The sequence below is a fragment of the Hemitrygon akajei genome, chromosome 2, assembly GCF_048418815.1.
Source record: "Hemitrygon akajei chromosome 2, sHemAka1.3, whole genome shotgun sequence".
Classification (NCBI taxonomy): Eukaryota; Metazoa; Chordata; class Chondrichthyes; order Myliobatiformes; family Dasyatidae; genus Hemitrygon; species Hemitrygon akajei.
Genome location: NC_133125.1, coordinates 30,942,627 through 30,968,971, shown reverse-complemented (window position 1 = coordinate 30,968,971; position 26,345 = coordinate 30,942,627). Strand labels below are relative to the sequence as shown.

The 26,345-nt window shown below is 40.8% G+C and overlaps 1 pseudogene; it reads right to left on the bottom strand.

Annotated features, from left to right (window-relative positions):
- Positions 1 to 6,644: 6,644 nt before the first annotated feature.
- Positions 6,645 to 25,900, bottom strand: LOC140737310 (E3 ubiquitin-protein ligase RBBP6-like; annotated as a pseudogene).
- Between the last annotated feature and the right edge of the window lie 445 nt (positions 25,901 to 26,345).

The following is a 26,345-nucleotide window of genomic DNA, read 5'->3' as shown; positions in this document are numbered from 1 at the left end:
GAAAGTTTTGGTGGAAAACAAATCTTCTTCCAAGTTGCAGTTCTCTTTTCCTCCAGGATTACCTTGTATTTTGCTGCATTAATTTTATCCTCTACTTCACAAGTCTTCCAGGGCCCGCTGCAATTAAGCATCTCCACAGCATGATATAGCCACCACCATGCTTAATGGTAGGGATGGTGTATTTTTAATGACATGCTGTGTTTGGTCTGATAGCCAAACAGCTCAATTTTGGTTTAATCAGACCATAGAACCTTCTTCCAGCTGATTCAGAATCTCCCACATGCCTTCTGGCAAACACTAGTCACAACTACCATGTGAGTTTTTTTCCCCCTAGTGGCTCTCTCTTTGCCATAAAGCTACAACTGGTTGAAGCATCCAGGCAACAGTTGTTGTATGCACAGTCTCTCCCATCTCAGCCACAGAAGCTTGTAACTCCTCCAGAGCTGTCATAGATCTCTTGGTGACCTCCCTCACTAGCCCATTCTTGCATGGTCACTCAGTTTTTGAGGACAGCCAGCGCTATGCAGATTTACAGCTGTGTCATATTCTTTTGATTTCTTGATGGTTGACAACTGTATTCCAAGAGATTTTCAGTGACTTAGAAATTTTCTTGTATCCATCTCCTGAGTTGTGCTTTCAATAACCTTTTTGCAGTTGTTTAGAGTGTTCTTTTGTCTTCATGGTGTAGTTGGAACTTCTAGATATGGGTGTAATTTTTTACTACAATCAATTGAAACACCTTGACTGCACACAGGTGATCCCCATTTAACTGATTATGTGACTTCTAAAACCAATTGGCTGCACCAGTGTCATATTAAAGACAGACATACTTTATTGATCCTGAGGGAAATTGGGTTTCGTTACAGCCGCACCAACCAAGAATAGTGAAGAAATATAGCAATATAAAACCATAAATAATTAAATAATAATAAGTTAATCATGCCAAGTGGAAAATATCCAGGACCAGCCTATTGGCTCAGGGTGTCTGACACTCCGAGGGAGGAGTTGTAAAGTTTGATGGCCACAGGTAGGAATGACTTCCTATGACGCTCAGTGTTACATCTCGGTGAATACTTCAGTAATCAATTAATTTCTGTTTTATATTTGTAATTAATTTAGATCACTATGTAGTGATCTGTTTTCACTTTGAGATGCAGTATTTCTGTTGATCACGTCCAAAAAAAAATTAAATCCACTGTGATTCAATGTTGTAAAACAATAAAACATGAAAACTTCCAAGGGGCGTGAATACCTTAAAAAAAATCGGCACTGTATGATGCTATCCCTGATTAGTAATGTCATTCCACCACCTATTACCTCCTATTCCTATAGCCATTCCACTCTAATCACCCTTTTTCCTGACACTTCTTCTATTAAAATGGACAATTAAGCCCAAATGCAATTTTCCCCTGTCAACTAGGGTACCTATCCTCTCCTCAGTCTTTCAACATATTGCATCTACCTGTATACCAATTGCCATGTTCTCCAACCTATCATTTTATTTCTCAATCCCCTGCCAAATCCTCAAAAGCTCTAGCAGATCTGCCCACAAGGTGTAACCCATCCTTTTTGTATGTCATACTTTCCCTAGAAGAGATCTCCCTGCAATAATTCCTCAGCCACACGGTCATCTGCCCAATTATCCTATTCTTGTCGTCACTGGCATATGGCACAGGCTGCAATCCAGAGGTTACTACCGGTTTTTTTTTCTGAGGTTGAGAAGTGAGCACTTTAATATATGGTCCCATTACTTAACAAATGGAAATATTTTTAAAAGATCCAAAATCCCAGATTACAAATCAATGATCCAGGTTTATTGATCTTACTGCTCCAAATTTGCATTATTGCTACATTATTATGGACTTAAAATCAATGTTGGGTTTTCACTTTGGACACTATATTCACAAGTCTGCCTGCTTTGCAAACTGGTGTCATGTTCCAGAATTCCATTCAAACTACATTTAATCTTCTCACAACCTTTACAGTGGGAGAACATTTGAAATACTTTCCTTCCACTTAAAATAAATTATTCAATATATTTTATAGTAGCACTGAAGAAATCATGGCCTGGATGGTTGGGGGGGGGGGCGGGGGGGTACTTATTAACAGATGCAGCTTTTTTTGGTGGCAGTGCTCCATGTAAATGCTCTCTCTGGTGGGGAGGGCTTTTCCTGTGATAGACTGAGCTGCATCACCTCTTTCTAGAGATTGGGTATTGGTGTTTCTATACCAAGTTGTAATGCAAATAATTAGGATACTTTCCATTGTACCTGCATAGATTAATTCCACTGCCATAATGATACTGAAACTGCTCAATGCACAAACTGCAATGATTGATCTGCTAGTTGAGTGGTGTCACAACAGCAACAAATTGATTGTGGACTTCGAGAAGGGAAGTTGAGGGAACACACACTCATCAAGGGATCGGCAGTGGAAAAGGTGTGCAGTTTAAAGTTCCTGAGTGTCAACATCTCTGAAGACCTATCCTGGGTCCAACATATTGAAGCAATTACAAAAAGGCACAACAGTGGCTACATTTCTTTAGAAGTTTGAGGAGACTTGGCTATGTCGCCAAATTCACAAATATTTAAAGATACACTGTGGAGAATATTCTAACTGGTTGCATCACTGCACAGGATTGGAAAAAAGCTGCAGGAAGTTGCAAACTCAGCCAGAATCAAAAGGTGATGCCTCAAAAAGTCAGCATCCATCATCGCAGATTCCATCATCCAGGACATGCCCTTTTTTCATTGCTACCATCAAGGAGGTACAGGAGCCTGAAGAGCAACACTCAACATTTTAGGAACTGCTTCTTTCCACCACCATCAGCTTTCTGAACAGACGATGAATCCATGTACACTACCTCACTACTATTTTTTTGTTTGCTTTTGCTCTTTTTGCACTGTTTATTTAATTTACATATACTGTAGATTCCGGTTAATTGGAGCAGCCTCTTATTAGTGTCAACTCTTTAAAGAACAAAAACAAATTGAAAACATAATCAGCATCCCTTTCATTTATTTGGGACACTATGCCGCTTAATAGTTGTTGAATAGTTCCTAACTAACATTAGATGTGCGCACTTGTGTGACTATTAGTCAACACACCATGCTTAGAGCGAAGCTTTTAAAACAGCATTGGTTGCGTGTGCTTGTGTTCAAAAGGAAGTGATTTTTGTCACTGGTAGCAAGAAATAAATAGTATGACAATTCAGAACCATTTTGCTCACCTAGGGTGTATCCCATCATGCTTTGGGGGCTTATCCACTTCAATGTTTTTCAAGATCCAAATTCTGTATCTTTCCTAACCTCAAACTCCCTTGCATCTTAGCATTCTCCACTCTGATCTCACCATCTTCTACATCCTTCTCAATGATTACCAATGTGAAGTACTCATTTAGGATTTCACTCACATCCTCTAGCTCTAAGCATCCTCCCTCCTCTTGCTCTTGACATATGTGGAGAATGCCTACTCAAGATTTTTCAAAACCCACTTTAGCTCTCCCAAGTCTCTTCCTGAATACCCTTCTGGCTTCTTTATAGTCCTCAAGCACTGTTTGATTCGATTTTTAAGCCCTACAAAAAACATGACACTTAATAAATCCAGAAGACACCATCCACACTGTCCAAGCCACGTTGCTTATTCAATCTCCCTGCTGTATAAAATTCCCACCCGCTTCCAAAAGGCATGTATTGCACCAGTGCCCAAGATGAACTTAGTCATGACAACTGTCAATTAGCACTTAACATCAACCTTAATTAAATTGCTAGAGTGGTTAGTTTTAGCATGAATCAATTCCTGCCTCAGATGACTTGGAATCCATTTCAATTTACCTATTGCTGCAATAAGTCCAACAACAAATGCAGCTTCTCTGGTCTGGACCATCTGAATAACAGGAATACATTCATAATGCTGCTGTTTGTCTACAATTTAGCATTCAACACAATTATCCCACCCAAACTTATTATTAGGCTTTAAAATCTGGGCATGTGCATCTCCATCTGTAAGTGAATCCTCTACTTCATCATTGACCGAGAGCTCAGTGAAAACCTATCACTTCATGTGCTCTATCCATCAATAGGTGTACAAGGCAACATGCTTAGCCCTCTGCTCTGCACATATTCTCTGTAGCTATGCCTTATACAAATTTACTGACAACAGTGCTGTTATTGGAAGAATCACTTAAGTGGTGATGAATCAGCCTTCAGGAGTAAGATAGGACACCAAGTTAATTGGTGCCACAACAACCATCTTTTGCTCAACCTCAATGAAACTAAACTGATCAAAGACTTGAAGGGGAAGGACAAACATGCACCTGTCTACATTGGTGGATTGGCAGTAGAGGGTCAGCAGCTCTAAATTCCAGGACGTTAGCATATCTGATAATCTGCCCTAGACACAGCGCATTGATGCAAACACAAGGAAGGCACAGTAGCATCTCTACTTTCTTAAAACATTGAGGTTCGACTTGTCACTCATCACTATCATACTTCTGCAGATGCAAGTATCCTGATTGTATCCATTGATACTGCAATTCAAATGTGCAGGAATGCAATAAACTATAGAACAGTGAGGTCAGCTTCACATCATTGGCACCCCCCCCCCCCCCCCACCACCACCACCACCACCATCAGTGGTATCAGCACAGGGTACTGTCTCCAAGAATCCCACTATCCAGGCAGGCCACGCCAAACTTTTGCAACTACTATTAGGCAGAAGGGACATAAGCCTGAAATCCTGCGCCTTTAGGTTCAAGAATGTCTACTTACCTTCAGCTATTCAGTTCTTGATCCAATCTGCACAACCCCAATCACTACCTCACCATAGCAACACTATGACCACTTCACACTACAATGGACTGCTATTTTTGTTCTAATTTGTTTTCTTGGCAAAATGGTGCATGATTTATGTCTTTGGGCACCACAGTAGCGTAGTGGTTAGCACAACACTATTACAGGTCAGGGGGTTCCGGAGAGTTCAATTCCAACACCGTTCTGTAAGGTGTCTCTGTAGGTCCTCCCTGTGGAATGAGTGGGTTTTCTTGGGGCCCTCCAGTTTCCTCCCACAGTTGAAAGGCATACTGGGTCAGTTAATTGGTCATTGTAAATTTTCCTGTGATTAGATTAAGGTTAATCAGATTTGTGAGGAGTTGTTGGGGTCAGCATGGCTCAAGGGGGCAGAAGGGCCCATTCTGCAGTGTATTGCTAAATATAATTAAATTATACTGAATATCTGATGTTATGCACGTGTGATGTTACTGCAAGTTTTTCATTGCATCTTTTCATACATATACTCATGCATTTGATAATAAACCACTGTTTCTTCAAAACCTTTTCACCACCTATAATCACAAGTTGGGAGCAGAATGGAATGCTCATACTCCTGGATTAATGCAGCCTCACAACCATGACATAATCAAAACAGCCCTCTTATTCAGGGCACCAACAACCACCTAAGTATTCACTCCCTACAACCACAGTGATGATGACAGTGTATAGCTGTTATGAAATTTCAATCCCACAACTTATGTCATCTGGGAAAAAGGCAACAAGTACATGTTTACACCATCCCCTCCAAGAATCACACCGTCCCATTTTGGGAAACGTATCACCATTCCATCATTGTCATGAGGAGTAGTAAAGATCCAACAGATGTTGGCGAGTGAATCAGAGCCCTGATGAAATAAATACTCACTATATGGATCAACTGACGTGATGACCAGTTCACAAAAAATGGTTCACTGGGTAGTGAAGATTATCTACCATTATTACTGGATCTGGATAAACTGAAAAGTGGGCCAAGGAATGTCAGATGGAAACCAACTTAAACAAGTGCAATCTGTTGTATTTTGCCAAGTTAAATCAGGACAGGACTTCTACAAACATGACGTGGCCCTGTGGAGTGTTGTAGAACTGGGGATACAAGTACGTAGTTTCATGAGAGTGTCAGAGTGCTTTTCTTCATTAGTCAAGGCATTAACATGTTATAACTGCAGAAAAGTTTTTCAAGATCAGCAATATGTGCAGTTCTGACTGCCTACAGGTAGGATGTCATAACGTCAGAAAGGGTGCAAATTTAAAAAACAGATTCACAGGGATGTTACCGGGATTGGAGGGTTTGAGTTATAAGGGGAGACTGGGTAGACTAGGAGTTTTTTGTCTAGTGCATGGGTAGCTGAGGGTTAACATCATAGATAAATCATGAGCAGAATTGATTGGGTGAAAGGCTACAGTCTTTTTCCCAAGGTAGTGGAGATAAAAATTACAAGGCATAGGTTTTAAGGTGAAAGGGGAAAGATTTAAAAGTGGACCTGAAGGATAACTTTTTCCACATTCAGGGCAATAGGGATGTGGAATGATCTGCCAGAGAAAGGGGTAGAGTTGGGTACAATTACGATATTAAAAAGGCATTTAGACAGTGGTATGGATAGGAAAATCTTAGTGGGATTTGGTCTAAACACAAGCAAATGGGACTAGCGTAAGTAGACAACTTGTTAGTGATGGTTCAAAGGATCTGTTTCTAAGCTACATAACCCCATACTTTAAGAATATTAGTCCAGTCCTCAAATTCCAATTTTGACTTTAAAATGGGTCTTTGTACTGCAAATCATCAAGCAAAACATTTACATTAATTACACTTGCATACACAGCTTGTATACACAGTTATAAAAAAAGTACAGTGAGAATTTCACAGTAGTTCCCAGTGTAATCTGACAGTTCACTTAAAAATGCTGCAGCATAATCTGACCACACTTTGGTCAAACATAATTCCATACAAAAATTGCTAATTTATAAATGCTCAATTTTATAGAAAACATTATCTCCAGAATTACACTTTAATAGACTCAGCGCAGAATAGCAATGTCTGAGTAAATATTTGCAAAGTTTCCAAGTATTGTGGCAGACTTTGACAAAACATTCTAGACATCTGTCTAATCCGTTTCTGCAGTTCGCACAATGATAGACAATCTACCCTTTTGGTCACTTTTTTTTAATCCTTGTCCTCCTTGCTTTTTTTGGACTTTTTCTTTTTGTGTTTGTGTTTCTGAGCTTTATCAGGCTCAGAGTCAACCCCAAGGTGCTTCTTGTGCATTTTGGGCTTCTTTTTCTCCTTTTTCTTCTTCTTCTTGCTGTCCTGTGTATCCTCTGAGCTCGCACTACTGCTGTGACTGCAAGTCTGACTTTCATCAGGGCTGTAGCTGCAACTACATCTGGGGCTAGGGCTGCTTTGGGTGTAGCTTTTAGTTCCACTGTTCCTGGAAGCTGCAGACACAGCCATGACCTCCTTTGGTTCGTCTGTGATCCCTTTTGTGTAATTTCCATTGTTTAGCTCAGCTTCAGTTTCGCTGTCACTTGAACTGTAACCTGGTTCAAAGGCAACCTCGTCTGTTTCCCCGGCTACACCCAAGGAATGGCGCAATAATCGGGATGAACGACTAAGGGATCCTGGAAGTCTGGGGCGGCTCTGATCTTTCTCACCCCTGCTCAAAGAAAGATCCTGCTCGTTCTTTTCAGCTGATCCTTCAGTTTTGATGAGGCACCTTACTCCCACTTACTTGACTGTCCTTATTGCTTCTGGTTTCAAAAATGTGTTTCTCCTTGCCTTGGCTAAAAGGGATTGATCTTGCCTCTTCACTGCCACTTATGCACTCTGACCCACTTCTGTGGTCCGTCTGTGATTTCTTGTCTTTCTCAGCATTGTGATTGATTTTCCTGGGCTCAGTACTGCCTCTTCTGCTCTCTGTATGTTGTTCTCTTCCCTTTTGACCATATGTCAGTTCTTCACACTTACTGGGGGAGACTCGCCTTCCTGTATCTCAGCTTCGTTCCTCTCTCTGCCTGTTGTTGCCATCCATCTTACTGTCAACATCAGCAAGCAGGTCTTTGTTTAAGGCACCTCGGCTGCCTGGCTCCAGTTCTTCAGTCTGGTGCTCGTTTGTAGGTGGATTCTTTCCACTTGCTGCCTCAATCAATCTCTCAGTAACCATTGGCTTGTCTAACTGAATGGCTGCTTTCTTCTTCTCCAAAATCTCTCTGTCTGACATACCATGTTCCTTATCTTTAGTCCTTGCAGATTTCTCATTCAGCACATAGCTTTTACTTGGGGTTTAGCCTCCTGCTGAGCTTCTTCCATGTTCAGCCCTTCAGTAGTTTTTGGAACTCTCTCTACAAAATCGGCATCTTTCTCAGTTTGCTTTGCTGGGTTGGCAGTCTTTACTCCTTGCCTGGAACTGTTGGGTTTTCCAGTGTTTAGTGTAGCTGCTGCCTTTCTTTCATCTTCATCCATCTCATAATCCTCTTTTTCCCACTTGGACTGAGGGACTTGGACAATGACGATCTCATCTTCAGCTGGGGGCCTGGTATCACTGTTGTACTCCTCCATGGTCTTGATCACAGTTTTCTTTGCATCCAGCCTCTCCTCAGCTCTCCTAGTGGGGCTCCCTCCAGCAGAACTGGTGCCGGGAATGAAAAAATAAGAGGATGATTACACTTTTACTGTCAGCACCATATCCTATTACTTCAATAGCTACAATTTCCACATGTAGGCTCACCCAATTCAAAAGAGATGCATACACCAACAAACTGACCAACATGCTTCCCATTGCAAACCCAATACAAGAGAATGAATGTCAGCGCTGTGGATTCAAAGGCTGCTTAAAATCCTAGGATGTATTGCTGTACTATTAAGGAAAACACTTGGAATCTGAACTTCTGTAAATAGAAAAAAATGTATAGAAAGCTGGGGAACAGCCGATCCTTTCAGTCAGGCTTAATGCATTTACAACATGCTCATATGTCTTCAATAAATCATCAGAAACACTAAGAATTTGTTGTACCCATCATTTTCCTGAGCAATGCCACCAAGCATTCAGTATTGTGCTTTGATTAAATTTATGATTGATTGCAATCTTAAAGGTCAATGGCACAGGGTTGCAAAGGGGAGGTTGTGACAACCGAATATGCAGTTTGTGTGCAACACTGGAAGACAGAGTGCAGCACTCTTACATTGAAAATTACCTTTCAGAGCAAATCCGGTATCAGCAAAGTTAAATGCTTAATAATAACCAGACAACCATAACCAAAAAGATTTGCCCTGCTTAGCACCCAAGAACCCAGATCACCTGGTATCAACAAATACAAACAAGTAAAGTGCTAACCTTCTCCCAGGACAGAACCAGCTGTCTCGCTGCCCATCACTCTCCTCCTTGCCTTGGTTTTCACTTCATCTGATTCGGATTTTCCACCATTTAATTCCAGTAACTCAGAAACCTCCTCCTGAGCAGCTGGGGATTCCCCACTTACAATATTTTGCCATTCTCCGTACTTATTTTAATCTTCCTCAATGGCAAATTTGTTGGAGCGACTTTCTCATTTTCACAAGATAATTCTACAAGACTTCCTCTTGCTTTCTCAGTAGCAAATGTGAACTTCAGCTTTGTTGAAAGTTTTGCTGCCTCCTGCATTTCCACTTCTGATGATTTAGTTGGAGGTGTTCCAAGCTCTCTGTCAGTCACCTTTTCATCATTTTTCCGCTTAAGCTTGTCAGCTTTTGCTTCTGCCTTACCTGACTTATCATCTGCGTTGACTGGTTTCAGCAGAAAGAACTTTTCACTTTTTGGCAAGGGTTGGATTTTCACACCTTCAACTTTGGGAGGACATTCCTCCATATTTTTCTTAATGCTGGGCTCATTGTGAGGTGATTTCTCCCGCTCTTTTTCCAGAGGCTTTTCTTGGGCTGCTCTTGTGGTTCTCCCAGAGGATTCCTTTTTCATCATGCTACTCTCTGCCTTCTGCTTCATCTTTTCCACTTCTGATTTTGATTTTTCTTTCCCGTCTTTGTCAGACAGAGTTTTATAAGCAACCAAATAAGACCCTTTGCTGTCATCACCTGTAGTCTCTACAGCTTTTTTTCCATCTTGAGAAGACATCAGGTTACTGACCAACTCAGGTTCATCTTTTTTTCTCTTCCTGTGTTTTTTGTGTTTTGCACTTTTTGAGTCAGGGCAAAGGCTTACTGTTGTTTCCTTTTCTTTTGACCCTCTCAGTTCCTTTCCAGAGTGACTTACTCTGTAAGAGTACTTTTCTGGATAATTGTTTGCACCTCCCAAATTACGCCCTCGTTGTAACTGTTCCGTTGCAAATTCAACTCTGCGACTCCGAACGTGAGGTGAATTATCAGGCCTGGTGCCAGGTAGGACAAAACACTCAGGATAGAAATGGTCCTTACTTGTGGGAGAACGAGGTCGTGGTTGATTACCACCATTGTACTCTTCATAATATTCATACCATGCTCTGATCGCCTCTCCCATTCTCTGTTCCACTCCCTTTCAAAAGAGTCTCTTGGATCACGAGGTCTATCATAAAGTTCTCTGTAGTCAAATGGTGGTAACGGTTCTCTGTAACGATCATAATACTCATGATCATTTTCACTCTGAGGGATACTTCTTTTGTAAGGAGAAGCTTGTAGTTTGGAGATGGGGAGCGGGAGTGATATCCTCTGTAAGATGGTGAACTGGACCTGGATCTATGAAATCCATGAGATCTGGATCTTGATCGATAGCCTCCATTCTTCCCACTGCATCGTCGAAATGAAGGTGACCTCGAATAGGAATGACTTGGAGATCGACTGACTGATCGAGAATATGATTGTGAGGAATGAGATCTCAAATTGGAACATGAGTAAGAGCTGCCACTGAACGATGGCCCACTATATGAATGTGATCGGGACCTGAGCGGGAAGTGAGGAAAGGTGAAGTTTGAGATGCTGTCATTCAAACGAAACACAAATAATAACATAGAAGACTTAAAACAATGATTCTTATGAATGAGGTATATGAAGCAATATTAGATTTACCCTGAGGTGTGATGTTTTAGAATGTCGGAGGTTTTCAAAAATTAAAGCTATATTTGACAATGTTACATGTAGAAGAGGGGTCATCACAATTGGACATAAAACTTAAAAGATTGAGATAAAAAGGTGAAAATTTCAATTATTTTGAGAATAACTTGCTGGGAGAAAAATCAAAAATATTTAAGAAGATCTAAAGGTGCATATTAAAATGGACTCAAAAGTTTAAAACTTAAATCCACATAATGGCTTGTTGAAACCAGTTACTGAGTCTAGGATCCATAATAAAAGTTCGAAGATAGTGGAACAGTTCTTATTTTGGTGAACGCTATTGCAGACAGTTGACAGGGCTGACTGGCCTCAGAACTTCCAAGTACTGGAAGGGCCAGATTTGATCTGCTCAAATAGCGGGGAATAGTAGGAATTAAGATTGTGGAACCATACAGCACACAAACAGGGATTTCAGCACACAATATTGGTCCAGGCTAATTGAACATTAAATGCCTAAATAAATAATCCCTTCAACATACACTACGTCCCTATACAATCATTCCCTGCACATTCATGTGCCCAGGTGCCTTTTAAATGCCCCGCTTGGTTTTTTTTTCCACAGTGATACAGTACAGAGTAGGCCCTTCTGGCCCTCTAAGCCACACTGCCTGCCAGATTAACCCTACAATTTATAATGATCAATTAACCTACTCAGTACTTCTTCGTACTGTGGGAGGAAAGGAGGACCCAGAGAAAATCCACACATTCCACAGAGAGGACATACAGAGACTGTTTACAGAACTGCACCAGAATTGAACTCTAACCTCTGGAACTCACCTTGAACTGTAATAGTGTCGCACTAACTGCTACACTTCCACCATTCCAGCAGTACATTCAAGGACTCACCATTCAAAAGAAACTGCCTTGCACCTTAAAGTAGGCATCTGACCCTGGGAAAAAGATGCCAATTGTCTACTGTATCTATGCCATTCATAATATAAACTTCTATAATTATCCCAACATAACAGAGAAAACAACCTCATCTTGTCCAGCTTCTCCTTATAGCACAGCACACTAATCCAGGCATCCTGGTAAATCCCTGCAAAGCCTCTGTATCCTTCCTATAATGCAGCAATCAGAATCAAATGTAATACCCCAGATGCAGCCCAACTAGTTTTATGCTAAATAGTGGATGAACTCAATGAGTCAGGTAGCAGATACAGAAATGAATAATAGAGTCAACACTTCAGACCAAGACCCTTCATCAGGAGTTTTATAAAGTTGCAACATAACTTCCTGATACCTGAACTCAATGCCTTGATTAGCATACCAGATGCTTTCTTTATACCACCCAATCAACTTATGCAGCCACTTTCAGAGAGCTATGCTCTTGGGCTGCCCAAAATCTCTGAAGATCAGTGTTGCTAAGGGTCCTGCAACATACAGTGCACAGTTTCATTTGATTTCCTGAAGTGCAATACCCTATTAAACTTGGTCAGATTAAACTCCATCTGTCCATACCTAGAGAATTCATCTAAGTCCTGTTGTATCTTTTGGCAAAATTCTACAGTACCCAAAATATCATCAATACTTGTATCATCTGCAAACCCATCCACAATTTTATCCATCATTTATGTGTATCACAAACAGAGATGGCAGCATGAATCCTCGCAGAACCCAGTCATCATGGACCTTCAAGTAGATTAAGTGCTGCTGACCACTACCCTCTATCTTCTATGAGCAAGCCAATTCTGAATCCAAATGGCCAAATCACCAAAGATGCCCTTCAGCTTAACCTTCTAAATGAGCCCACCATATGGAACTTGTCAAATGACAAAATCAACATCCACAACTCTACCGTCAATCACTTTTGTCATCTCCTCAAAAAAACTAGTCAAGTTTGTAAGACACAACTTGCCCCACAAAAAGCAATGCTAACAGGCCATGGTTTTCAAAATGTTCATACATCTTATCCCTCAGAAAACTCTCCAGTAGCTCTCCAATCCAGGATTATCCATATTTCCCTTCTTGAGGAGTTCTTGGTGTACTGCAGTCTGTGTCTTTGCTATCGCTTCGCGCACGCTTGAGTGCTTGGTGGTGGGTGCTGAATTTTTTTTTTTGCTGGTGGGGGGAGAGGTGATAGTTGCTTGTTGCTGCTTACACCAGGAGGGAGGGGAGCTGGCAGGGACATTGGGGTTCTAACATTTAACTGTCATATATTCTTTGTTTTTCATGGATGGTTGTGAAAAAAAGCATTTCATGATATATGTGGTATAACATTCTCTGACATTAAGTGTACCTTTGAAACCTTTGAAAAGTGATTAACTTGATATCATTGCATTAACTCTAACATCATCACAGAAATGGCAGAGGCTGAGATGCATCTCTTCTCCAGAAAGATTTCAAACTTGCCATGTAAACCAGTGTGCAATGAAATTCCTTGCTTGCATCACCCTTGTAGAGTATACAGGACATGATAGTGATAAGTACAACATAACGAAGCAAAAAAATGGGGGAAAATAGCAAATTGGTGATGAACTTTCATTTCACAAGACTGCCAATTTTCCTGCCCCTGTTCTTCCATGAGCTGCTCATTGAGCTTGTGCTTCCACTTAGAGGACAAACATCAGGACCTCAGAATTTCTATTTTGTAACCTGCTGCAGGATGAGACCAAAGCTACTCACAGGTCCCATTAGAACAAATTACCCGGAGTAGGAGCGTCGCCATTCCTTTTGGATTTTTCTGTATTCCATTAATTCCTTAGCAAAGTCATTTGTGAACTCATCAAGCTTTGACTTTTTCTTCTCTCTGAGGTATGGAGAAGTTGAAAGAGAACAAAAATTAAATCAATAATTGAGGGACTTGAAATCTTTCACCCAGCAATCATATTTATGATCCATATCAGAAAGGAGTAAGTGCAGGTAAATCCCCAGGACCTGACTAAGGAAGCCAAGGGAGGAGATTGGTGGGGTCAGACAATTTTTTTTGTCTTTCTTGGCCACAGGCAAGGTACCAGAACACAGGAGGATAGCTAATGTTGTAGGAATTCAATTTATCATGATAGTGAAGAAAGAGATGTTGCTTATGTGGACTTTAGTAATTAATGACAAGCTTCCATCTGGTAGACTACTCCAGAAGGGTGAGGCACTAGGGATCTGAGTTGTGCTGGTGAAATGGATCCAAAATGGGCTGGGTGATAGGAAGCAAGGGTAGTGGTAGACATGTGTTTCCTTGACATTTCGTGTGCAAGAGCTCAGTACTTAGAATCTTTGTTGCTCATCATATTATTTATATGTTATATAAATTATTTATATAACATATATATGTTATATAAATAATTTATATTTATATAAACTGGATCCTAGACTTCCTGACTGGGAGACCTCAGTCTGTCCAGATCAGAAGCAGCATCTCCAACACATCACAATGAATACCAGGGCCCCCCAGGGCTGTGTGTTCAGTCCATTGTTGCTCACTCTGCTGACCCACGACTGTGCAGCAACACACTGCTCGAACCACATCATCAAGTTCGCCAATGACACGACCGTGGTGGGTCTCATCAGCAAGAACGACGAGTCAACATACAGAGAGGAGGTGCTGCAGCTAACAGACTCGTGCAGAGCCAACAACCTGTCTCTGAATGTGAACAAAACAAAAGAGATGGTTGTTGACTTCAGGAGGACACAGAGCGACCACTCCCCGCTGAACATCGACGGCTCCTTAGTAGAGATTGTTAAGAGCACCAAATTTCTTGGAGTTCACCTGGCGAAGAATCTCACCTGGTCCCTCAACACCAGCTCCATAGCAAAGAAAGCCCAGCAGCATCTCTACTTTCTGCGAAGGCTGAGGAAGGTCCATCTCCCACCCCCCCATCCTCATCACATTCTACAGAGGTTGTATTGAGAGCATCCTGAGCAGCTCCATCACTGCCTCGTTCAGAATTTGCACCATCTCGGATCGCAAGACCCTGCAGCAGATAGTGAGGTCAGCTGAGAAGATCATCAGGGTCTCTCTTCCTGCCATTACAGACATCTACACCACACGCTATATCCACAATGCAAACAGCATTATGAAGGACCCCACACACCCCTCATACAAACTCTTCTCCCTCCTGCCATCTGGCAAAAGGCACCAAAGCATTTGGGCTCTCACGACCAGACTATGTAACAGTTTCTTCCCCCAAGCCATCAGACTCCTCAATACCCAGAGCCTGGACTGACACCAACCTACTGCCCTCTACTGTGCCTATTGTCTTGTTTATTATTTATTGTAATGCCTGCACTGTTTTGTGCACTTTATGCAATCCCTGTGATAGGTCTATAGTCTAGTGTAGTTCTTGTATTGTTTCATGAGGCACCATGGTCCTGAAAAATGTCTCGTTTTTACTGTGTACTGTACCAGCCGATATTGTCAAAATGACGATAAAATGTGACGTGACTTGAAAGAGAATATAAGGGATATGATTAAGTCTGCAGATGATATAGAATTAGATGGCGTCAAAGGCAACAAGGAATTTAAAGATACAACAGCACATAAATCACCTAGAGAGTTGGGTGGAGCAACGGCAGAGAGTATCCAATTATAAAATTAGAGAGATATGAGAATTGGGACAGTTGTAAAAAATATTGATTAAGCCGCACTTGGAGTTGTGTGTACAGTTCTGGTCGTTACACTACATACTGGGTTTATTCTCACTGGAACAGACATAGAGGAAAAGTGACCTTATTTATTGAGGTTTCACAGATTCACCACCCTCTGCTAAAGATATTCCTCCTCATCTTATGTTCATGTATTCTGAAGCTGTGCCCTCTAGTCCTAGACTGTAGGCATTATTAGACATACCCCCTCCACATCCAATACTCGAAAGGTTTCACATCAAATTCCCCTCTCATTCTTCTAAACTTCAATGAGTATAAGCCCAGAGTCATCAAGCACACATCTGTTAACACTTTCATTCTTGGGATCATTTGTGTGAATCTCCTATGCACACTCCAATGGCAGCATTTTCTTTCTTACAGAAGGGGCCCCAAATGGCCAACAATACTCCACAAGTGTGGTGTGACCAATGCCTTGTAATGTCTTAGCACTAGATCCTTCTTTTATTGTATATTCTAGTCCTCCTGAATTGAATACTAACATTGCTTTTTCCCTCCTTACTGCTGACTCAACCTGAAACTTAACTTTTAGGGAATCCAGTAGTGGGTCCCTTTCCACTTGATTTCTGATTTTGCTCCCCGTTTTGAATAGTCTATGCTTTTATTTCTTTTATCAAATGCATAACCAAACACAACCCACACTGGTATTCCATCTGCTGCTTTTTTGCCCCTTCTCCTATTCTGTCCAGGGAGTTCTGCAGACTGCGTGCTTCCTCAACACTACTTGCCCCTCCGCCTCTTTGTATCATCCACAAACCTGGCCACAAAGCCATCAGTTCCATCATTCATATCATTCATATCATTGTGATACAGTATAACATATAAAGAAGCAGTCCCAACACTAATCCCTTTGGAACACCACTAGTCACCGACAGCCAACCGGAAAAGGACCCTCATGGGTGGTACCTTGGCGAAAGCCTTCTGAAACTCCAGGTAAACAAAATCACCGACTCCCTTTTGTCTATTCTGAAGTCCAACTGACTTATCAAACAAGATATTCCCTAAAGAAACCATGTTGACTTTGACATATTTTGTCACATGCTTGCAAGTACCCTGAAACCTCACCTTAATAATGGACACCAATGTCAGGCTAAATGGCCTATAATTTCATGACATTTGCCTTCTTCCCTTCTTAAACAGAGGAGTAACATTTTCTACTACTGTCTGGATGACAGACTTGAGTGGAGCACCAACACTGTGAACAAGGGCCAGAGTCACCTCTTCTTCCTGAGGAGACTGAGGTCCTTTGGCGTATGTAGGCCTCTCCTTCACACGTTCTACCAGTCTGTTGTTGCCAGTACAATCTTCTATGTGGCGGTGTGCTGGGGCAATTGCATCAATGTGGGCGATGCCAACAGGCTCAATAAACAGATTAGAAAGACTAGCTCTGTTATAGGAGTCAAACTGGACACTCCTGAGGCTGTGGTAGAACAAAGGACCCTACAGAAAATCCTGGCAATTCTGCACAATGTTTCTCACCCTCTGCATGCCAACTTGGCTGAACAGAGGAGCACTTTTAGTAATAGACTAAGACAACTGCGCTGCTCCAAAGAGTCGTTCTTACCCTCGGCCATTAGGCTCTATAACGAGTCACCCTAAAACCAGGGAACTGATGACCCACTCCAGTTAAACTGCTTGAGGTAACTTTTTTTCCCTTTCTACTTCTCTTCTAATATTTGTATCTGTGCACTGGCAATGCTACCACGGCACTGTAATTTCCTTTGGGATCAATAAGGAATCTATTTAATGCTCCACAATCTCTTCAACTACCCCTTTCAGAACCCTGCAGGGTAGACCATCCGGTCCAGACGAATCATCTACCTTCAGACCTTTTCAGCTTCTCAAGCATCTTCTCCTTAGTTACAGCAACTGCACTCACTTTTATCCACTGATACTCTCAATTTTCCACCATACTGATAGTATCTTCCACAATCAAGACTGGGGGAAAATATGTTTGTCCACCATTTATTTGGCTCCAGTGTTATTTTCCAGTGGTCTGATATCTTCCATCGTCTCTCTCTTACTCTTTATATACCTTTAAAAAAAATTTTGCTATCCTCTTTTGTATTAGGCTAGCTTACCTTCATATTTCATGTTATTTCTCTACATTGCCTTTTAGTTGCCCTCTGTTGGTGCTTAAAAGCTTCCCAATCCTCTAATTTCCCACTAATTTTTGCTATAATGCATGTCCTCATTTTGCTTTTATGCTGTCTTTGACTTCCCTTGTCAGTCACAGTTGACTCATTGTCCTTTTAGAATGCTTTCCATTCACATTCTTATATTTTAGAATGTAATATGCCTTTCAAATTACTCCCAGAAATGCCAGCCATTGTTGTCTGCCCTCATCCCCTTAAATTAACCAGAAGAGATGGTCATATTTTCCCCAGAACTAGATGGGACACTTGAGGTGAGGAGTGAGAAATTTAGAGGTCCGAATAATTTATCATCCACCCCCTCACAGAGAGTAGTGAATATTTATAAATCTGATTTTAGAGGAGGTAGAGGAGAAAAATACTATTAACGTTTAAAAGAAACCTGGACATGGAGATGTACCCCAGGCTATAGTGGGAGGTGAGGGAGGAGATTGCTGAGCCTCTGGCGATGATCTTTGCAATCCAGAGGATAGGAGGGTTGCAGATGTTGTTCCCTTATTCAAGAAAGAGAGTAGAGATAGCCCAGGAAATTATAGATCAGTGAGTCTTACTTCAGTGTTTGGTAAGTTGATGGAGAAAATCCTGAGAGGCAGGATTTATGAACATTTGGAGAGGTATAATACGATTAGGAATAGTCAGCATGGCTTTGTCAAGGGCAGGTCGTGCCTTACGAGCCTGATTGAATTTTTGAGGATGTGACTAAACACATTGATGAAGGAAGAACAGTAGATGTAGTGTATATGGATTTCAGCAAGGCATATGATAAGGTACCCCATATGCAAGGCTTAGTGAGAAAGTAAGGAAGCATGGGATCCAAGGGACATTGCTTTGTGGATCCAGAACTGGCTTGCCCACAGAAGGCAAAGAGTGGTTGTAGACGGGTCATATTCTGCATGGAAGTCAGTGACTAGTGGTGTGCCTCAGGGATCTGTTCTGGGACCCTTACTCTTCATGATTTTTATAAATGACCTGGATGAGGAAGTGGAGGGATGGGTTAGTAAGTTTGCTGATGACACAAAGGTTGGGCATGTTGTGGATAGTGTGGAGGGCTGTCAGAGGTTACAGTGGAACAGTGATAGGATGCAAAACTGGGCTGAGAAGTAGCAGATGGAGTTCAACCTAGATAAGTGTGAAGTGGTTCATTTGGTGGGTCAAATATGATAGCAGAATATAGTATTAATGGTAAGACTCTTGGCAGTGTGGAGGATCAGAGGGATCTTGGGGTCTGAGTCCACAGGACGCTCAAAGCAGCTGCGCAGGTTGACTCTGTGGTTAAGGCGGCAAAAAGCCTGCAGATACACAAGTACCCAAAACTGATTGTCAATACTTAGTGCAGTTGCCGTAAGTACAGACGTACAAGTTATTCTTAAGCATTTTCAATAAGTACTGCCATGTTTTGGGCAGAGACCCTTTATCAGGACTGGAAAGGAAGGGAGCAGAAGCAGAGGGGAAGGATGTACAAGTTATAAGGCGATAGGCAGGACCAGGTGATACAGGAAGGATGTCGAAATCATAGAAAGGATGCACGGGAGATTTACAAGGATGTTGCCTGGATTGGGGAGTGTGCCTTATGAAAATAGGTTGAGTGAACGCGGCCTTTTCTCCTTGGAGTGATGGAGGATGAGGGTTAGGGTTAGGGTTAGGTGTATAAGATGATGAGAGGCATTAATCGTGTGGATAGTTAGAGGCTTTTTCCCAGGGCTGAAATGGCTACCACAATAGGGCACAAGTTTAAGGTGCTTGGAAGCAGGTACAGACGAGATGTCAGGGGTAAGTTTTTTTTTTGTGTAGAGAGTGGTGAGTGTGTGGAATGGGCTGCCAGCAATGGTTGTGGAGGAGGATACGATAGGGTCTTTTAACAGACTTTTGGATAGGTACATGGAGCTTAGAAAAATAGAGGGCTATGGGTAACCCTAGTAATTTCTAAGGTAGGGACATGTTCGGTACAACTTTGTGTGCCAAAGGGCCTGTATTGTGCTGTAGGCTTTCTATGTTTCTATGGATAGGAAGGGAGTATAGAGATATGGCCGAATCTGAGCAAACAGGGTAGGAATATAAATAATAGGCATGGAAGAGATGGGCTGTCAGGGCATATTTCCATGCCAAACATTTCTATGATTATATCACTCTATAATGGTCAGTGTGCTACCTCTCGCAATGTATTTGCTGCCTAACACTGCTACCTCAGCACGACAAAGTACATATCATTGCAAGCTTTGTAATTGCAGATACACCTGTAGTGGTTTAAAGCCTATGTATTCTTCAATTATTTTTGCAATACAGCTAAACTATGATAACACTAAGAGCTTAATTACAATACAGATTTAAAAACAGATGGCCTCATCATAGGAATACAGCCATGGAAAGACAACAGAACTCCTAACATTTCATGGTCCTCTAACCAGAAGATACAACTCCAGAGTGTGGATGCAATCATTCATACTTACACCTCCCAACCTGATCTGTTTCCTAGTGACTGAACACCACTTGTTCTCATTGGCGGAACTAAAAAAAAAGTAATGAGATGTTTAACCAGATTTTACAATTGGAAGTCAATCTGACAAGCATTTCCTAAGTATACACCATACCTGTTGTAGGTATGGATTGTCCATGTGAAGCAGGATGACCAAGAACAGGAACCTGATAACCCTGAAAATACAATAACAATCAAGCTTAGTGCTATACATCACTGACTAGGAAATACAAACGTTTTAGAAATAGACCAAAAATGGCCATCCCTGTAGTCTCTTAATGCTCTTTAAAACAATGATAATCGAGTAGTTTTAACTATGAAATTGATCTTTATTTTTAGATTGCTTTAATTCCCCAAATTGCCAGAGTTGATGGAGGTGAGGCAGATACAATTTCCTTGCTTAAATCGCATTTGTACTGGCATACAGAAAGAAAGATGTAGAGGCATATGGGCTTAATGCAAGCAAATGCATTTTGCAATTGGGCAAAGTATGTTGCTTGTGCAGCCCGTTTTATGACTATGATTCTATTACTGCGCTGAGAGTTCAGTGTGGGTCAGTGGAGTACTAATCTTGAAACCCAAGTTAAAAATTTCAAACACACATAGAACAGTGAACTATGCTCTTCCAGAAGTATTCGCTTTGGAGAATCCTAGTGAACTAAATACCAACCCGCACTCCAAACTCTTTTACTTGCACAAAATATCAAATACCACCAGTCTCAAAATATTATTTCATACTTCACTTCAGAAGTGACCAGAAATTACAACTTTGCAACAATCCACCAAAAGAAAATATCAACTTCTTGACAGGTAGAAGATAAATAAATGATTAGTGGGACAGACTACAAAGAAACCTCACATTTAAATGTGCATATCTCCAACCAGTTTTAGATTAATATTTACAACTCATCATTATGTAGATCTAATGATGCCAGTGACATTTCAAAAACTCAATAAGTGTTTGAATAAGTTCAATAAATAAAGCTGCAGATACTGGAGAGATAAAAATGCAGGAAATCAGCAGATTAAGCAGAGCATGGAAAATAAATAGTTAATGTATCAGGTCATAGAATCCTCATCAGAAATGGGGGAAGGGAAAACATACTTTTCATACTTTTCAAGTGCAATAATTAACCTATCAACCAGATGGCATTATCAAAAGCTTGTCACAACAGCAACTCTGGTCTCACACTGGCAGAGATGCACACTTTCTCCTGTGCAATCCTTCTTCATTCATCAAGATTTGTAAATACGTTAAGTGCTGAAGTATTGCTCATGGGCATGGACGGATTAGCAGTTGTTATTCCAGAAGTAACGGTCACAGTTGATTTGCCAATTTCACTAAAATAGAAATACCGGTTTGTTGCTTTCAAATACAAACAAGATTTAACATCTTCTGCGTGCTTTGTATATAAAATATCGAAAATATGGCGCAGATTAAAATACATACATCCACCTGGTATAAAGTCGGGATCTGGATGAATGATAGAACAAATGTGTTCTTTTAACCTATTTACAGGTATTTACAGTCCATTCCCTTTAAACTAACTTATGATAATTTTTCCTATCTTGGTGTGACTATTACTAAAAACCCAGATGATCTTTGGCAAGTGAACTGGCGAAACAAAGTTGAGCAGGTAAAACGCAATATTGACTTTTGGAAAATCCTTCCAGTTTCTTTGGTGGGGAGGGTTAACATAATCAAGATGATTGTACTGCCTCAATTTCTTCATCTTTTCCAGTCAATTCCATGTTTTATTCCTCTGTCATATTTTAAGCAGTTGGATTCAATTATTATACACTTTATTTGGAAATATCAGGCCATTAGAATTACAAAAAAAACTTGTCAAAGCCCAAGGAAGCAGGTGGTTTTGCCCTACCAAACGTTAAAATGTATTACTGGGCTGCCCACCTATCCATTCCTGCATGGTGGAAAAAAGGCTTACCCTCTATCTCAGACTTGTGCCCAGCGTGGTTACTCATACAGTGAATGCATTGTAAGACTTCCATACCAGCTCTCCTTAATAGCCCCATTGCAGTTAATAAGTCACATTTTAGTAACAGCTTTGTGGTCGGCAGCACTATAAGAATTTGGAAGCTGATTCAACTACTCATCAAGGCCCCAAAAACTTATATTGACACTCCAATCTGTGACAATCATTCTTTTTTGCCTGGCCTGAATGATACTGTTTCTTCCCACCTGGAAACAAAGAGGCATCTGTAGTATAGGTGACCTATATATTAATGGAAATTTTGCCTCATTTGCGCAGTTACAAGCAGTTTACAGTATCCCTGCATCTAGTTTTTTTAGACATTTACAAGTTCGAGATTATGTTAGGAAATATATATCTAACTTTGAGGTTTTAGACAACCATGAGTCCCTGGAGGCAATAAATAAGTTTGATCCTGTTACTTGTAGAGCGGTATCCTATTTTTATCAGATCCTACATAATGGAGCTTGGATGAATACTGCAGGTCTTAAACAGGCATGGGTGGATGAACTGGGTATAGAACTGACAGAGGAGGTCTGGGATAAGTGTTTAAAGAGTAAACATGACTGTTCAATCAACATAAGACACAGTTTTAAATGTTACTCCATTATTCCAAAGAAAAGTTGCACAGCTTCTACGCTGATGTTTTGCTAGTTTGTAATAGATGTAAGTCTGTGAACAGTAACTTGTCACATTCATTCTGGTCATGTTGTAAGCTTTATGCATACTGGAAAAGTATTTTCCTCTGATTCTCTGAGGCTTTTGGGAAGCAGTAGGAACCAGACCTGCTCATTGCCATCCTTGGAGCAACAAACTCCCTATCTTAGCCAATAAGTATGAAAAAGTGGCTGTATTGTTTGGAATGGTGATTGCTAAGAAGTTAATCCTGCAAATGTGGAAAATGGACTCTGTGCCTACGTACGATCTATGGCTGAGAAAACTGGCAAATACTTTACATTTGGAGAGACTGAGACTATGTAATGAGGACAGAGGGGACATCTTTGAAAGGATTTGGGGCCCTGTATTGGACTTTCTCATGGGGTGAGAACTGAATTTTTTTGATGCGGTGCACCTCTGCTGTGTATGTTTACTTTTGCCTTTATATATATTTTTTCTTTTGTTGCTCAATATTTAATTTGATTTTGCTATGGTTGTGGTTTTTATGGATGTGCTTTTTGTTAGTTTTTTGTTAAAAAATTAATAAAGAAAATTAGAAAAAAATTATGGTCACTTAACAAATATCAAATTATGCTGGTTAGACATTTTTCTTTAGATCATTGGTTAAAGAAATTTTTTTATATGTTAGAATACCTAAACTGGTTGTTAGTCACTTTCACTTTTGAATACCTACATTTGCTAGTTCCAAGTTGTCTGGGCCCTTCCTGGTACTCAGAGAGAATGACAGTAAACCCTTCCTCAGACTCCAGCCCCACTGTTCTCAGGGATGCATCCCTTCCAGAACAGGTGACTTGTTCACTTTGAGCAAAACTAGTTTCTCTAGAACTCCCTTGTTCACCCCCAACACGACTTCTCCTAAAATTCTCATAGTATCGGCTTAAGAACATGATGGTCACCCAGTCCCTCAAGCCTGCCCACCATTCAATTTCACAGCAGACTTACTCCAGCTCTCATCTCTTCTTCTATGCCACTTCCCCATAACCAGCATATGGATCCCGTCTTTGTAGAAGTCGGCATCTTGGACCAGACTTCTGCATAATCACTCAGAGTTGAACTGCACATGCAAGTAAAGAGAGCTGTATAACTCATCTCCTTCTACCATAGGCCACGAACTTATCAATCACCCTTGCTGAGGACCACGTCGGGGAGACTGGTGCCCATGGTGGTGCTAGCTGAGTTTGAAACTTTTTCCAATCTTATGCCCCTCCATACCAGACAGTAAGACAACTCTTCTTCGTGGTGGCGTGTTGGGGAGGAAGCATTAAGAAGAGGGACGCCTCACGTCTTAATAAGCTGGTAAGGAAGGCGGGCTCTGTCGTGGGCAAAGTACTGGAGAGTTTAACATCGGTAGCTGAGCGAAGGGCACTGAGTAGGCTACGGTCAATTATGGAAAACTCTGAACATCCTCTACATAGCACCATCCAGAGACAGAGAAGCAGTTTCAGCGACAGGTTACTATCGATGCAATGCTCCCCAGACAGGATGAAGAGGTCAATACTCCCCAATGCCATTAGGCTTTACAATTCAACCGCCAGGACTTAAGAACTTTTTAAAAGCTATTATTAATGCTTTTTGAGATAGTGATTTAGATGCATATCATATTTTTTACTGAGTTAAGTATTGTATGTAATTCGTTTTGCTACAACAAGTGTATGGGACATTGGAAAAAAAGTTGAATTTCCCCATGGGGATGAATAAAGTATCTATCTATCTATCTAGTTAGAATGGTCTCAACGATACATCTGTAGAAATTTGCTTGAGTCTGGTGACATATGAAGTCTCCTCAAGCTCCTAATGAAATATAGTTCTCATTTCCTCTCAGGATCTTGTACGTCTCAGTAACAGGCAAGTACTATACGAGACTTGCTGAGCTTCTTCACAATACTAAAATTACACATTAATATTCTTGGCTGCTTGTGATAATACACTCTTAATTCTAGGAATTCATTGAATTAATCTCTTTTGGACTGCCTCCATGGCACTGCATAGATACATCCTCATTAGGTCCTTGAGCAGTTGCTACTTTTCTTTCCTCTGAACTCCTTTGTCTAACAATGTATCATTTGTCTTAATTCACCACTTACTGATTAATTCACCATTTTGTGATTTGAGCATGAGCACCTAGATTTCCCTGTTCTTCACTCATATGCCACTCACACATTTCTCTTACAGAAGTGTGTGACTTCATGCATTCCCTTTTGTTAGTGTGTACCTTGCTTGTACCAAAAAAACTGCCATCCACTATTCTATTTCACTAGTAGTCATTTGGTGACTGCTCCCCAACTGTTCTTGCATGGGCAAGTCAACATAGGAATTGCTGTAGTCTTAATGAACTGTGGTGAAGAGCCTACTGCTGTTTTTAGTATGTTAGATTACATTCACTTATGACTCCATTGCCTTTCAGTTCCCATATTACCTTTTTCCTGAATGGACTACACTCCGAGGTGGTATCGCCCCTCATCGCAAACATGAGTATTAGTCTTAGAGACACACATTTTGAAGGTATATTTTGTTCCTGTGCTTTCCGAAGAGTCAGACTATGGTTATGAAGTGGAATATAAAATATAAAACTTCCACAGGCCTGACCTCATACTCTGTCTTCAGGCTCCCACATGGCACAGGAAACATAAACAACTGGGCATGAGTTCAATCTCTTTTACAAAACCTTTATTAATGTTGCTCTGATTAAGCCACCCGCATTCTTATGCATTTCATATTCCTAGTTTATTGAAGAACGACACATCCTTTGCACTAATTTCCAAGTATTGTTCAAATTGGCATTCAGTTTGAATTCTGATTTAACTTAATTTAGCTTTATGTTGTAACTCATTAACTCCCCTACCTTTCCTCATTCATAAACCTGCTGAATTCCCACACAGCTTTTGTTTAAATACTACGTGCAGACTGCAGCATAAGATTACACAGGAAATGGTTTAAATGGAGATTTTCCGACGCAAGCAATTTAACCCTTGTACCACATTAATAAAAAGCCCCTTCAATAAATAACATCAGAAATTCAGTAATATTATAGTACTTACACATCAATTGTGGGTATAGCATATTTCCCTGTGTTGGTCAGCACTGCACCCTTCATATTTGGGTCATCAACTTCCACCATAAAACTGCAGGGAATGCCTGTGCTCTTCTTAATCCTTGGCACAGCTTCAAAATTTTTGTCCTAAATATTTCACATATTTAAAAAATTGAAAAATAAACACTGAATTTCATAAATAGACAATGTTAGTGATTTTCTGTAGCAGTAAAGACTTCAGTTTCTACTTGAGCATCTATTGTAGAGCCCCAGTCTCAATTTAGAAGCTCATTTATCATTATTAAAATTGTGGGCCCACAATGGGGATGAGTGCATTACAAGACCTAAATGGAGACATCAACCACGTAACCGCAACATTAATAACAAGGGCTGCTAATTTTGCAGAATGCAATATGTAGATGGAAAAAAAATCAGCCTTGTATAGCCAATACCTATCTCTTGTTTTCTTTTATGTGTGTGTGTGTGTGTGTGTGTGTGTGTGTGGGGGGGGGGGGGGGGGAGAG